Below are 16,546 nucleotides of genomic sequence, written 5' to 3'. Positions count from 1 at the left end.
ATCAAGAATGCGACCCGACTCCACAAGGAGTGATATGATGCCAAATGCATTGATCAAATGCGGCTGGGGCTTTAGACTTGCCTCTTTACATAAGCTGCAATGAGATAAGTGTAAAAGGCAAAGGGTATTTCAGGACAACTGAGCCTGAGAGTCTGTAAGTCTCACCTGACCTGTTCCAGCACAGCAGAGAAGAGAGGAGAAAGAGAAGGAGGAGGGGGGTCGGAGAATGAAAACAGAAAACATGCCAAATATGGTGCAGAATTCCTTCAAACAAGGCATCCAAATTTGTTTCAATTATTCACTAAATAAAATGGTATTTAATTAATGTAAAAATACATTTTATTTCTCACTCTCACTTTTCCCCTCATCCCCTGTCTGTGTCTGCATACTATGTATATTTTCTGGTTCACTGTGGCTGCCAGTCTGGCTGGGGCGATGCTAAGTGATTCGCCAAATATGGGGAGCAGCCTGTAACCTCGGCGGGTTTGACACATTACTGACATAGCTGAGCTTATCCTTCCAGAAGCACATGTACTCGAAGCCATGCCAGGAATCCCCTCTCATAGCCTGCAATCCTCAAGTAAAGCAGCGGGCCAGAGAGGCATGGCCATGGAAGCACAGCCCGGAAGAGGAGGAGGAGGAGGAGAAGAGGAGGAGAAGAAATGAACCAATGCTGCTGTCCACGCAGATACAGACAGACATACAGATATACAAGTAAAATGTGGGGAAGTTGCAAGCTACTTGCTCATCTGATGATAGACTTTCTGCTCTGTCCCAACATGCAGGTGGAGAGGGTGGACAGGATGACTGGGCTGATTCAAGGACAGATAGAAAGAGCGTAAGACACATTACATGGATGGTGCAAATTCCAAATTCCATCAGGCTGATGTGTAAGACTATTTGAGGCTGAACCAAGTAGTAGCTTAAATGGCAACACTCATTCCTATCTGTGGGGATTGTTTAATCCAAGAGCAATACACACATGTGCCAGATACACACACAGAAACAAAGAGATAAATGGGGAGAGACTTTCCACTGAGTATTAAATGTTTAGTAAGATCAGGATTATGTGCAAACAAAGTAAGATAAGATAAGACAGACTTTATTTATCCCACTTGTGGGAAATTTACATGTTACAACAGAAAGAGACAAGAGTGATGAAAATAGAAAAATAAAAAATAAAAATATAATATAAAAATGGTACAGAAGGGTTAAAAAAAATGAAGTGCAGCAATCAGCATTAAAAGTCTCTGTAATAAACAGAAATGTGCAGTTTCAAATATAGGAAAATGGTGATAAGCATTGAGGTAGGTGGTTACACATAAGAAAGGAAATAAGTAATAAGCTCTAAGTTCTTACTTTTAGGAGGTTCAGTGCTTTGGTACAGACATTGGAAAGGTGTCAAGGCAGCATGACATTTTTCTAAGATAGAGAGAGAGAGAGGAAGGGACAGAGAGAGCTCACAGAGTAAACAGTGTAGCAGCCAGACTGCCTCTCTGCTTTCAGTGCACACGCTAATTAGAAACCTCGAGAGAGAGGGAGAGAGACAGAGCGAGAGAGAGAGGTTGAGTGGCCAGGGACACGGCTTGCCTGGACACAGGGTGGAGAAAGAGTGGAGGAGAGAGAAGGAGAGAGACCACAGAAGATGAAGGAAATGGGAGAGAGCAGATAGAGAAGTAAAGGAAAGGGTAGAGGAGGACCTCCCCAACCGGGGGGGTTGGGGGGGCGAAGGCCTTGTTTGCTTGTGCTTGTGTGCCGTCACTCGATTACAGGTCAGGGTTATGAGGGGAGTAATGATGCAGCAGCTCACCACAGCAGCCTTCTGCTCATGCACAAACAAGTTTTTTTTGTTAAAGAGCGTGTGCATCTGTGTGTGCGTAAAAGTGAAACCGTAGGGTTTATGGATACTCCCAAACTGTGCACATGCACACACATGAATACCTGCAAACATCTGACAAGGAAAGCATGTGATAAGTCAGCTGAAAGGGTTAAATGTTAAATTGACCACAAGAAGTTTTCCATTTTCCTGTACACACGTGGGGGCCTGTGTGTTTTCTCAGGAGCTAAAAACATGCTCCTTGAACCACTGAGGTGTTGCATAATAATGTTAGATCTGGACTGACTGACCATGTTCTTGGCAACATATCTTATCTCACGGTGCCTGTGCTCTAACAACAGCCTCTGAACACTCACAGACAGATCAAAACAAACAGCAGCTGGCTGCATGTTCATACACTTTGCCTCTACTAAGAGGAACAATGAGACTTAGTACAGCTGATAAACATAGATCATGCATGATTTCATTTTTACAATAACACAGGGCTGGAGTTGAGGGCAAAAAAAAAACAAAACAAACACTGAGAGGAGTTTAAATTGGAGTCTCTTTCATGCATGAGAGAACATTTAAAAGTTTTGCACGCTGTAGCGGTGTGTGCAGCATTTCAATGTGAAATCCTCCCAGAGGATGATTTGAAAGTGCAATTAGAATTTTGCACAGGGTACAAAAGGAGAGAGATGTTTTTCAAGGACTTTTCAAGGGAGTGATGCAATTGCCCCTCTTCCTTGCACTTGCCTTTTTTTTCATCACAACATACTATACTTAACCTAGTAACACACTGAGGATGTGCATGGCAACAGTGGTCCAATATATCCCGCCTCTTCTGCTCCCACTCTCCTGTGCCTGTGCACCTCTTCTCTGTGCAATTTTAAAACTGATACCTTTATATCTCAATAAGTCCTATGTTTGTGTGGGTGCACGGTCATTGATGAAAAACAAAAACAAGCTCTTTTTGTTTTGCCGGTGTTACTTAATCTGTAGGGATGGGGGGGGGCAGGCAGAGGAGAGAATGGGGGGAAGGGGGCTGTGCTCCAAGGCTCGGGTACCAGCCAATCAGATGGCAGGATTAGCTAGCAGCAGGCATAAACATGAACTGTTGCTGTTGGTAACAGAAATCTGATTGGTTCACTGGAGTTCTTGCTCAATGGGATAGGTGTCTCAGTGTGTGGGTATTTTGATCACTGTGTGAATGTGTTTATCTGCTGTTATGTTCTTTAATAACCTTGTTATTCCTCCCCCTTCTGTTTTCACTTACAGAGTAGGACTTAATCCAGTCCAGGCCCTGTTGCCATACTTTAGTAAAATGTCTGAACTGTTTTGTACCACCCAGAGTGCTAAATATCCTGAACTTTGGTTACCTTTTAGTTGGTGGCCTGCAGAGGAAAGGCCATGTTGCACTATCAGGGCCACAGAAGTAAACACACACAGCAGCACAAGAGCCTGGACATCCTGTAAATTCAAGGGGAGGGGAAAGATTTGACGCCAGAGGACAGGTCACTGATATTGCTGTTGTGCGCCATGCCCCTGCACCTGCCTGACGTAGGACTGTTGTTGACTTGCAGCACACCTTGATGTAAATATACAGAGTATCACACATTTTTTATAAACAGTTTTCCCTGACTGTTTTCTCTATATGTAAATTTAGGCTCAGATGTGACGATTCCATGATCTGAAGTCACATAAACAACATGTCCACATGACAAATACGCAAAGTCCTTGAAGGTAACAAAATAACATGTAATCCTAGAGGTTAGCCTCAGTCTGCAGGCACACACAGAGTCACACTCTGTTTACCAGAGTCAGATGGAGCACACAACGCTGCACATGCCGGGTTTGTTTACATGCAGTTCCTTCCTGAAAGGGGCGGTGCCACACAACCGGCATTCCAATGTTGCTTTGGAAACAGGGCTCCCACGGCGGCCAATGGGAGAGTGGGGATTATGACATGTGTGTTTGTGTGTGTGTGAATTAATCAAACAGCAGTATCTATCTGGCAGCGTGTTGACAGTGGGAGATTTTTTAATCAGCTCACTCAAGGAAGAAGACACACTGGGCAATAATACTAGAATCAAACAAACGCACGCTGCTAAGCCAATTAAAAATCAACAGTCTAATCTCCCAGTGAAGGGTTATGAAGAGTGTATGTGTGTGTGTGCATCTTCCTGTGTGTTTTTGTTTTAATTTTGTGGTAAATGCTGAACACACTTTAAGATTGCTCTTATTTTTTGTTGTTGTGTCAGAAACATTATCTTCATTTTCATTTCTTGACCTGTGGGCTGTATACAGGCTGTACATGTTTGTGCATGAGCATCTGTCACAAGTGTACATGTGGTCATGTGTGATCATGTTTTCCTTATACAGCTGTTATTGTTATGACAGAAGCTGATTGCTGGTTCTGGCACCTGTTATAGGTTCCTTTACCGTCAGGGTCTTGATGTCTTCCAGTTAACACTCACTTTATCATTGTGAACACACACAAAACACAGAGGCTCTGCTATCTGCCCGGTTATAAAATATGGTAAACTCACACACTCTAGAACACAAACAAAGTTCAAGCCATATGTGGAATCAAAACAAAGATGGCAATGGTGCATGGATGCATGGTTTCACTTGTGTTTTCTGATGGTATTTTTTATAATAATACAAATTCTGAAATAATAACTGATGTCTTTTTTAGATACACTTGCAAAGGTGTAAGGATCGCAGAGACTGTAAGTGTGGTCTGTGTTTTTGTTGTGTGTGTGTGTGTTGTGTGTGTGAGAACCGATATACAGTGGGGAACCATGTGTTAACTGCCACACAGGATGCAGCTGCAGCAAGTAAACAGTAGCTTCATAATAGTGCGTGTATGCGTGCATACACTACATCTGTAAGTGAGTGTGTGTTTTACTTTTTTATTTCCTTCAAACAGGGTTTCTTTGTCATCTCTGTTTATCCTCTTTTCCCCTCTGTCTTAATTCCATGACTGGCTCTTCAGCTGCATGTGCCCTTAGGGCAGGAGAGGGGAATCTAATCAGTAATCCACTACAGACAACCCACAATGTGAGTGCAATCGCATTCGCCTAATCACTAGAAAACGCAGATGGAGTAAATGAGAGACAGTTCATCCAGGCAAATGTAATACCTGATTGATCTCTTTATAAGAAAAATATCTTTCTACCTCCACCTGGGAGGTGAAATGAGTTTGCGAACAGCCCCTCTGGAGCCAAGGATTCAATATTGCTTGAGGCCACTTCAGAAGAATGAGTGAGGGCTGACAGGAGGCAAATACAGTGGAAGAAAATTTAGTCTTTTTTGTCAGACAAACCTCTTCTTCCTCAAGTCGAGTGTGAACCCAAATTAGCCTCTTTGTCTCTCAGTCTAACAGCAGAGTGCGAGACAGGCAGTTTATGAAACAAAGAAAGGGGCTAGCCAACCACAACATCCTCTGCAGAATCTTCAACTCTACCCAGCAACTACTGTACACTGTCACTGAACTGGTCTGTTTCTGATGCAAACAAACACAGGCATGCATGTGTGCACACAGACGAGGTCGCAGACCACAGACAAAAGATCTCACTTGGTCAAAGAGGCTGTGTAGGTTTGGCAGTTTGCATGAATGAGTGTGGCTCTTTGTGTAGGTCTATGTGTATCAAAGTGTGTGCCTGCCCCTTGCATGCATGCCTGCATATACAGTATGTATGCAAGGAAGAGGAATTAGGAAGTTATGCCATCTGCTGTTTGTCTTTATTAGATAATCATTTCTTGTATAGTATTGTGTACTGTGCACAGTGTATGTCTGTGTGTGTGTGGGCGGTCACTAATATGCAGATGTAAAGGAGGGCTTCGTGTGGGCAAGCTTTATCCACAGCCCCAGAGCAAGGCAAACTCTCACTGACGTCTGACTTGGAAACTGACAAAGATGGACTTTGTTGCCTTTGTGGGCGAACTGAAAGAAAACAGCCTTTGAGCGTCCCGCTTTGATTACGTACGTATGCATTTGTGTGTAGGCTGGTGGGTGGGTTTGTATATGAGTGTAAGGGAACTTTAATTCCTACAGCAAATTAAAGGGTATCTCCAGCCTTATTCATGAGGTCATAATGCTAAAATCCACTGCCTGATTTACAATGATGATAAGCCCTGATCCTTTTCTTTCTTTCTTTCTTTCTTTCACATCATCTCCAACACACTTTAAATGAACAATACCACCACACAACTTAAAATTCACCTTGCAGTTTCACTCCCTCTTACCACCTCCCTCCCGTACTGCCATCCTCTGCCTATCCCTGTCAAAGTAAGTGTGCCATACTGGTGTGTATGCATGTATATGTGTGCGTGTGCAGTCTGCAGCATACTACTCCGGCTCTCCCAGTTCTCTATCCTGCCAAAGCCAGACATGAGTTACCTCTCATTCAAATACAGTCTCTCTTTTTTGGCATAGATTCACAAGTAGTGAATGTCTAATCAAACACACAGCAAATGCACGCACACACACACACACACACACATAAGTCCCCGAGGGCTTGTTTCCTTTGATCTGGATCTTACTCAACCATAGACAGTACAGCAGGTGTGAGACAGCCGTCAGGTGTGTGTGGTGTGCGTATGTATGAGCGCAAACGGGTGCGTATGTGTCATCAGCCATATGGCTCTTTAGTGGCTAACTACACACCTTACCCACCTCACGCACCCACTCAGCCCCCACACAAACACATGCTCGCTTTCACCCTGTCGCCAAAGCAGCTGCAGTATTAAGAAAACACTGTGGCTGGTGAGCACATGACCGAGGGCAAATCACAGCAATTGCTAGGCTGATGCTCCACCAATCGGACGGCTGAGGCTGAATGCAATCAGGGAGCTGAGCCAATCAGGGATAAAGAAAGAGGGATAGCCAATGGCAACGGGAGCCAGAAACTGAAGCGGTTAGAGATAGAGATAAACCAATCAGAACATGAAGACTGAGTCCATTGATGTGTTGTTTTTGAAGCTCTGCTGAGAACTTTTCCTTAATAGTCAAACATGCAAGGTCTGAATGCCCTTACTTTGTAATCCTAACTTTATATCTGTTAATACACAGGAAAATCCAAACATGCACAACAGTGGTGTCTTACAGAGCAAATCCTTCCATGTTTTTTCAAGGGCTGTGAAAAACCAATAACAGATCAGGTCTGTTGTAAGATGATGAAATCGCAAAAACAAGCAGAACAAAACAGCGTGTCTCTGTTTCTGACAGGTTGCGTTTTAGAAAAAAGTTGCAGTATTCTGCAACTGTCCATTAACACATGCTCCTTTGTTTGTGTGTATGCATCTCTTTATATTTCTATAAGTGTGTCAGTGTGTTCCTCTCAGGTCACCCCAAACCCCTCCGACTTCATGGACAATAAAGCAGAGAGGCGTGTCATTGACACACGTGCTGCCAACTGTTGGTGAGACACAAAGCGAACATAAAAACCACTTTACTGACTGTGAAGGCCCCCCCACCCCCCCACCCCCATGACCACGGCACACTCCAAAATCATGAGCCACACACACGCCCCTATCCTAACTCCATTGTCCCAAATGAATGAGTTGGGGTGTGTGTGTGTGTGTGTGGGTGAGTTGTGTGTATGTATGTGAGGACAGCTGGCTCTCTGGCTCCATCAGTAGCAGCTGCCCCTGCCTCAGGCCCTCGGGGTGGAACAGTGCAGATTAGAGGGTGGCTGGGGTGGGGTGGAGTGTGTGTGTGTGTGTGTGTATAGTAAGTGGAAGTGTGGCCCAGTCTGTGGCACTTACACTGAATGAATGGAGGCTAGGACCTCTCCCCTCCTTTGTCCCACCCTCTGTATCATTTGGTTTTTCATAGCCTCTCCCTTTCTTTTTGCTATTTCTTGTAACCCCCCCCCCCAAAAAAAAAAAAAAAAAAACAAAGGGAGGAAGGGAGGAATGTTTTTTTCTAAACTGAAAAATAGGATGCAATGTAATTAGAGGGAAAGATGGAGCAGTGAAAGAAGAGGAGACAGAGAGACAAACACAGACAGCGAAAGCCGCCAGTGACAGCCAGTTTAAGGGCTAGACAGTGGGATGGAGACAGCGACAGACATGGAGAGTTTTGGGTCCCCACTGGGCGCTGAGTGGGGGCCAGCTATGGTGGCTTAGCGACAGCTGTTACTCCTGCCTATAGGATATCTGAGCCAGGCCCTTTCAAAAATACAAGGCTGTGATGAAGAATGGAGGGGCCACTTTTCTGCAGTGTGTGTGTGTGTGTGTGTGCAGAGGGAGAAAGAAAAGAGCTTTTGAAATAGATGGGTGTGGATTTTTGCCAAGACATAAAGAGTGGCACACTTCACCCAAATGTCTCTGCAAATTAAAAAAGAAAAAAGAATAAGAGAGCATTCGGAGTGGACTGATAGGTGGGAGGGAAGCAGACAGATTTTCACCACCTAAACAGCCGTTTATAGCCCTGTTTTCATCCAGGTTGATTTATTGAAACACAATGGCATCTCCAGGACAGAGCCACAGTTTGTTGACTCAGAGGAGTCATTCAGAGCTCCACAACAACATGATATTTACACAGCAGCGAGGGCTATGGAGACGCATGCAAATCTGTTAATCAAAAGCCCCATTCTGGTGCGATCCAGCCTTTACCTTGAACCATCATGAAAAGTACACAGAGCCGAAGGTTAAAAGCCTTGAGTCATATGTTTGCGAAATCCAGGTAATGGAGATAAATTATGGAAAAAGGATAAATGAGATGAGTTCTAACCTGAGAATTAGTGTGACACATTGCAAATAGCTTTTTGAGAGACCCCTAATGCAACACTGACCTTCAGAGAAAATTGCGCAGTGTTTGTCTCCATGCTTTGTTCTAACTGTTTTCATCAAATGCTAATGCTAGACTGACTCCCAGTTGATTCTTGGATCTAGATTTCTCCTTACACCCTCCACACTTGTGTCCTCCCCCTCCTCCTCCTCCTCCTCCCATCTTACATCCTCCACATGCACTGCAAACTCACTGACCCTTGTTGCCAAGGCAACACGTCAGTCTGATCCAGAGTGACAGCTCTATTCAGGTTGTCATTGTCTCCCATGACAACCGACGAGCAGCGCTTAATTAGGGTGAGGGATGCCCCAGAAATTAGAGTGACGGTTGATTCAATTACGGAGCCATTGTCTGCTCTTTCTTTACCACACACATTGTTATTAGCCGTAACGAAAAAAGTCGTTTGTCTGAAAACATAACTTTGCCAGGGAAAGCAAATAGAGAACAATGCCCCTTTTTGAATTTTTGAAAATGTGTTAGATGAGGGCATTTGATCCTGCAGGGGTAGTGAGATCAGGATAATGACCACCTGCGAATGGTTCATTCAGAGGACGCCAGAGAATGTGTTCAAAGTTATATTAACAGCAGCAACTGCCTGGGGTGTCTGAGCAGATAGTAGAGTCACACTGAACAAATCAGCTGACAGGAAACTCATCCATTCTCTCTGTGTCATCCTGCTATTTTAGGGATTACACCTAAAGACTTGTATCCTGTGAATATTATTTTATGTATCACTGTTATGTAGTATGACATATGTTGTGTGTATTATGTACCAGAATACAAAGTGATCATAATTCGTCAAACGTTTGGTTGAAATCCAAGACACAGACATGTTAGCTGAGCTAGATCTACATCAGTCAGCAGTTTACCACTGACTTCAGTTTTCTAAAGTTTGGATCTTGATGAAACTCTGCTCTTATTATTTTGTTAACAGCTGCGTCCACTGCAGGTAATCCTCCGAAAACACATTAGTAAGCAGAGGTTAATTCCACCCTCAGCTTTTAGGAAGCTTCGTGGGGACTTGTGTGTATTTGGCTGATATAATCGGAAACTATTCAGCAGGTAATTGGAAAGTAAACAGGACACAGCATGTGCTAATGTGTTTATTTGCAGTTTTAAGCATCAAGTTGACTTTAAAAGCAATGAAGTCCACAAGAGAAAAAAAATGTTTTTGATGTGACAGGTTCGGTCCTGGACCTGGGCTTGGATGAAAAGTTACAGTTTGTAAGAATGAGTGTGTGCTGGGGCTGCACAAGATCAAATCAAAGACAAATTTAATGTATCCCACATAAAAATAATTAAAAATAATAAAAAAACATTAGAAGGAAAAATAACAGTTTCAGTATACTACATGTTTTAGAGATGAAAATTTTTATGGCAACAGTAAATTTGGAACTTGTTATGTGCTCTCGTGTACTGCGTAAAAGGATAGTTACAAAGGATAAGTATTTTGCTTTGCTAGTATCCTCTGATAATCCCATGGAACTGCACATATGCACACTTTTGCTGGCAGCTGCAAGTATGTACCCAAAATGTTGACAACCACCAACATAATAAATTGTCCTCCTGATTATCAGCCACTAAATGAAATGTAGTAAATGTAGTTTACACTATAAGCACATTTCCATCAGTGTAATGATGAAAAGCATTCCACTGCAGCCACCAGTGCTGCCCCTATTTACCACTGAATGATTATAAACAAGCGGAAAGAAACCGTGTCAGCTGATTGACCATGTCAGCTGATGACCTTTAACACAAAGGAACTTGGGCACCTGGTCTGCTTTTCCTCACACACTCCACTGTCTGTTTCTACTGCAGTTTGTAGACTGGTATCTAACTCAGGTGACAGATTGGGAAGGGAAAAAAAATACTGCAAACAGTATACATGTATCCACCCCCCACCCCACACACACACCTGTTCATGCCAAATAAAGGACACACTTCTGCTGTTGTGTATGTAAATATACACATATGGATGCGGACTCTTGCACGTGCGTAAACACAAACAGAATATACTTTTGGGAGTATCTTTGTCATTCTGCTTCCCTATCTTCACTGTTTGCACTAACAACAACACATGTTGCTGCACGGCCGATAAAGATCTGTCTACCTTGCTATCTAACCTCGTACCTGCATCTACCTGTCCAACCCCTCACTGCCGACCAAACATGTCTGCAACTCCTGCAAGCCTTGATTTAACCGGGCGAGCTGACTAAGACTACATCCATGTATTTACAGCAACAGACTAGGTAATTGCAGTTGCGGAGGGAGAACCTGTCTTTCCTGTATACCTCTCCATCTGAGCAGCCATCTATCCACCATCATATCTTTGTGTACATGGCTGTGCGCTGACTGGCTGATCTAATCACCATGATTCAACTGTCGAACACTCTGAGGATGTAATTCATGACCTCATGGGTTGAGAAGCACTTTCCAAAATGTGAGGCTATGAGGTTATGAGTGCTAAAAAAGGTGCGTATGGGCTTATGGGAGCACTTGAACACACAATAGACATTTCTTTCTCCATCACATGTGGAAGTTTATGAAAAGTTTTTAGCAGCGGCTGTGGCTCAGGAGGTAGAACAGTCGCCCACCAATCAGAAGGTCAGTTCGATTCCTGGCTCCTCCATTCCGCATGCCGCAGTATACCTTGGGCAAGATACTGAATCCCAATCTGCCTCCAATGTGTCATCGGTGTGTGAATGTGTGTGTATGTGCTAAAAAGCACATTGTATAGAACATGTGCTGTATGAATGTGTGTGTGAATGGGGTGAATGTGATCTGTAGTGTAAAGCATTTTGAGTGGTCAAAAAGACAAGAAAAGTGTTATATAAGTCCAGTCCATTTACCATTTACCACTTACAGACTGCATTTTAACTGGAGAAGTAAATGGATAATTTCATCATGGTGACTGACTTGCTAAAACACACACGTTAACACAAAATTTTTGATTGTTTATTTAATCCTCCCACAAACCTCCCCACTCCTCATCACCCACCCATGATTGGGTGTCTTCATGTTATGTGTTTGTGTGCACCCATGACACAATTCCCACTAATCCTGAAACACCTGCAACAAAACCTTAGACCTTTTATTTATTTTCCCCCTCAGATAGCGTCAAGTTGTAGTTGGCACCTGTACATGTTCAGCACTTAAGAAAATATTCTTAATCCGTGCAGCTGTTTTCTTAAAACTTGCAGGCATCACAAAAGGAGGAGTAGACAGACGCATAAGCACAAACACAAAGATGACACGCTAGCAAGTTTACAGTGGCTTGAGGCAGCAATTACGTCCTGTAATAAAACTCTTTACCGTAAGATTGCTGCAGCAGAGACAGGTGCATGTTTTCTGTGTGCGCGGGTGTGTCTCATGGGTGTATGAATGTTTGGTGCAAACACTGAACAGCATATCCAGCTGTGCATATACTGAACCCTGTGTTAAAATCAATATAGTGTTACATTTTATATGCACTGTGCAAATAAGGAATGAGGTGGGCAGTGGCTCTACCCACTGACTAATGCTAGTGTTGAACTCTGCAGGTCAATAGCCTGAGATGATGATTTCAAAAAGTACTGATAATGAGAGCTGCTTCATCTACCTTTTGAGTGCTGGTTTAACATGCCATCTTAAACACAAGTGCAATCAATATGTGCATGCTTGCATGTGCATGGAAAGGCACTGCTTTGCTGAGCACATGGACACAGATTTCATTCACTTCGTTGTGAAATGAATGCTTATGAAACACTATACATTCATTCAAAGTATGTAAAAGTAGAAAGTCCTCTGGGAAGATGAGAATATATATATTTTTTAACATTTTAGTATAATTCTGCACAACCATGCTGCTTCTTTACTCTGCTCATGCACTTGTTTTTAGCATGTGTGTAGTATAGTGCACATGTACATGTTACTGCATTAGAGGATTCAACTGTAGCTCAGGTATGGAGCGTTGTTTCTCTGCCATATCTAAGAAACACTCGGTATTTCTCAGATAGGGTTCAGGTTAGGGTGTGAAACTGGACTCTGCATTGGCACACTCTCACACCCAGGTAACAGTACACTCAACCTGTCCACGCCAGATCCAGAGCCCTGTGGCGGAAACTGAGACACAGGAGAGAAAAGGTGAAAGATCAGGCTTGCACTCCTCTGTGACACGAGGCTGCCCGGGAGGCACCCTAATCCTAATGGGGGGGGGGGGGGCACAGCTTCAGGGAAGAAGTCTAGTACTGAAGAGAAGAGAGAAGGTGAGATGTTAAACACCTGTGTGAAATTTGGTTTTTCACAGAAAAGCGAGAGAAAGAACTAAATGCTGAGGACTGTGTATGTGTATGTGTGTGTGTTTGCAGGAGATGCCAGGAAAGGCACGGTGAGGTGAGTTCCAGAGAGATCAGAGGAGAGGCTGGAAAGTCCAAGCTGAGTCACCACGCTGTCACCTTCACAAAACACAGCGAGAGCAGCAGCAGAAGAGAGAGAAAGGGAAAGAGAAAGAAAGACAGACAGGAAAGAGGCAGACAGGGCTGCGAGCGCGCTGACAATCCAGCTGCTGCGTTCATGTTTGTTGCCTGCTTTCACCATCCTGCCTGCTGCTGGGAGCAGCCACACAGCAAGCCCCCTTTTTTTCTTTTCTTTTTTTTCTTTTTTGTTAAGCAGAAGAGTGTAAGATGTTTGAGGGCTTTGAAGTCTGAAAGACAGAGAGAAAAAAGGATCTTAAGATGAACAAGTCCTTTGATCATATGTCAGGGAGTTTTGGTCTTTGTTAAAGAGATGAGTGAGTTAAAATAACTTTAGTGATCTAGTGTCATCTAAGTCCAAACCGGTAGCATACAGTGCTTTTGTCTGAACACAGCTCTGTCATTGAATCACTTTTGGATATAGATTAGTTGATACATTTGAGCTTTGGAAGATCTTCTCTGAGTGAAAAGACAACAAAGAGATAGAGAGTAATCCTTTATCAAATGATACATTTACTGGAGGATTAATCACATTAGAAGGGCAGATAAGCTTAACCTCCCTAAATATCCCTCCACTGCACAAAGCAAAATAATCTTGAGGCACTGTTGGTGGAACATCATCACACATTAAGGTCCTCCTTTGAACAGCACAGAGTTGAAGGCACCGCATATTATTTCATGATTTTTTTTTTCTGTGCTACATCAGCTTTAACCTAAAACACTTAATGTCCCAGTATAAACACATTAAAACCAGACAACTCACTGAAGTGGGATTTTTATTGCTCTGGCTAATGCAAAATCACTTTGATGTGATCGTCAGCAGCAAACATGTTGAACTCAAACACCATCTAATATGAGCCAGACATCCCCTTTCTCAGCAGAGCAGAACTTACCTACATCCTGTTCTCCTCCACTGGCCAGCTCTGTGAAGAGACGGGGGTACCAGCTGCTGCAGCCGAGCACAAAATGATGAATTCACAGAGTAGGAGCATGGTTGTATGGCTGTATAAAACTATAAGACGAGGCTGAAAACGAGCCATGAATGTATATTTTGCGTTTATGTTAGTTTACACCATTTTGATGCTGTCCTGTGAAAACCATGTATCTCCAAAAATAAATAAATAAATAAATAAAATCAAACAACCTTGTTTCCACAGAGGAACACACAGTAATGCAGAAAAGTATATTAGGGGTGTAACGATTTAATCAACTCACAATTCGATACAATACTCAATACAGGGTTCACAATTCAATATACTCACGATACATCTAAGAATATATGAAGAAATAATGAAAACAAACTAACGATCTTAGAATTTTTATTTATTTCTTCTTAGTGTAAACTGCAAAAATAAAATCACTTATCTCAAATCTACTGTTGCCACAAAATCCAGTTTCTTATAGTGTTTTCCTTATTGTAAACTAAATTCCAGTTCAAATGTAAAAATAAAATCTTTCTTGCAGTTACCCTATTCTACATACTGCGGTGCAAAAGAAAATGTACCGTAATGACCATAATATAAGGATGTATTTTTCCCCTGGTACAATTACGTTTCCATTTATTACAACCGATATTATTTTTGAATGGAGCGAGTATTAGTGTAACTGCGGTATTTTAGAGTGTTGCGTTGTGGATCGTTTAGCCTAATTATGTTGCTAAGCTAGCAAATGTTGTCGTTCCGTGTGTAGTGAGTTTTTTTTTTAGAGTAAATCAGTCCTAAAAGTCTTTGGTGAGTTCAGTTTATCCTGCAGGAGTTTGTGAAGCTGCTGTAACATGTTCTGCTGCGACAGAGGAAATAAATTAATGACGAGTGGAAACGAGTTCACAGCATCTCCTGGCGTCTTTACTGCAGAAATGAAAGGTAAAGTTGTGAAACAGCCGGGAATTACAGATGCTGAGTCTGAAAAATATCAGCTGTCATAGTAAATAACAATGAGAGAAGAATAAAAGTGAGAGAGGGATCGGTATAGTGGATGGCTGATGGAAGCCAATGAAAACCATTACCTCCAAATTTTACAAGCACCTTTTATCAAGTGAGGTTCTATACTTGTTACATGATGACAACTGAGCAAACTCTTGACAAAAGTGAGATGTGGTTGAAAAGCTCTGGGGAAAAGGTAGACATTTGCCCTCGTTTGTCATAAATCTGTTCCTTTTTAGTTATGTAAGGACTGTCCTTAACTGGGATTTTAAGTTCTATTATATTTAGAGGTATATAAAAGGAGGGAATGTCAGGATGAGGGAGGCAAATCTGGTCTGGCAAGAGACCCTGAATATAGGTACTTTGTACTTTGAAAGGAGGCCAGAAAGCCCAGAACCTGTTGTGCGGCACCTTCTGAACAAAGGCTACGCAGTGTAACCACAGCTGTATGACCAAAGGCAGCCAGAGAGCCCATTTAAGAATCAAGCTTGTGTTAAACAGAACTGCATCAATCATCCCAAATCGTCCCACTCTCTTCCTTTTTCCTCAGTCACCTGCATTTACCTCTTCACTGGCAAGGCTCGCTTGTTTGAAGTGGCTGCCAGACCAGGCCGTAAACTGGGCTGAGGGAAAAGGAGGACAGGGGAAGTTGAGTCCAGCTGAGTACATACAATGAAGCCTGCAACCAGCTGCAGAGTGAGTAATCTGCTGAGGAAAAAGAGGTCGGAAGTCAAAACTGCACAGTAACTCCATATATTCACGCAGTCTCTCTGCAGCTAACCCTACCGCCTCATATAAACTTTATATGCTCCCCAGCAGATACAGTTCGCCTACTGTGCATGGCCTCCCACACAGGATAATTAAAGTGAGGAAGTAGAGGTGGTAAGAGTTAGGAGGAGGTGAATTCAATGTTAATGCTACTGAGAAAAAACTCTCCAGTGCAGCAGTATTATACTCATTCCTGTAAACAGAGGCGAACTCACTGCCCAGCAGCAGTCCAGTGAGGATACAGTTACTTTCTTAGTAGTACTCAGTGTCATGTGCTTTCCAAGTAATACTCGCCGTCTCCCTCCTCTCCAGTGGTAGAAGAACAAAACAAAATATGTTCTTGTTAAATAAAAACCTTGTAAGCTAAGTTGTTGTTAGTGTTTTTCTTTTTTAAAATTTTACACTGCTGTTTACTGCTGACTTGTTTTGCTGACAAAGGTCCCAGTAACCCAATCGGGGGGAGTGAAAAATGCTTTGTAACTTTGCTCACTTTCAAACTGTCCTGTTTATTCAGACCAAAATCTTCTGTGTGCCTTTCCAGGAAACATCAGAATACACCTCTGAATCATAAGTGCGAGAACGTCTCTGCAGTGAGTCTGTCGCCTCAAGGAGGTGAAAGAGCAGGAGATTGCGGTGAGCCAAGTCCAGTCTTTTCCTTCACTTTTCTTTCTTTTACTTTAAATCAAATGCACTGCACATAAAGTCTGTACATACTGTTTAATCCCAGAGGCAATCAAATAATCACACTAAACAGTATATTTTCTTAACAGTGCTGTATTAGTTATCCCCA

Source organism: Lates calcarifer, linkage group LG13, assembly GCF_001640805.2.
Source record: "Lates calcarifer isolate ASB-BC8 linkage group LG13, TLL_Latcal_v3, whole genome shotgun sequence".
Lineage (NCBI taxonomy): Eukaryota > Metazoa > Chordata > Actinopteri > Centropomidae > Lates > Lates calcarifer.
This window is presented reverse-complemented; position numbering follows the sequence as displayed.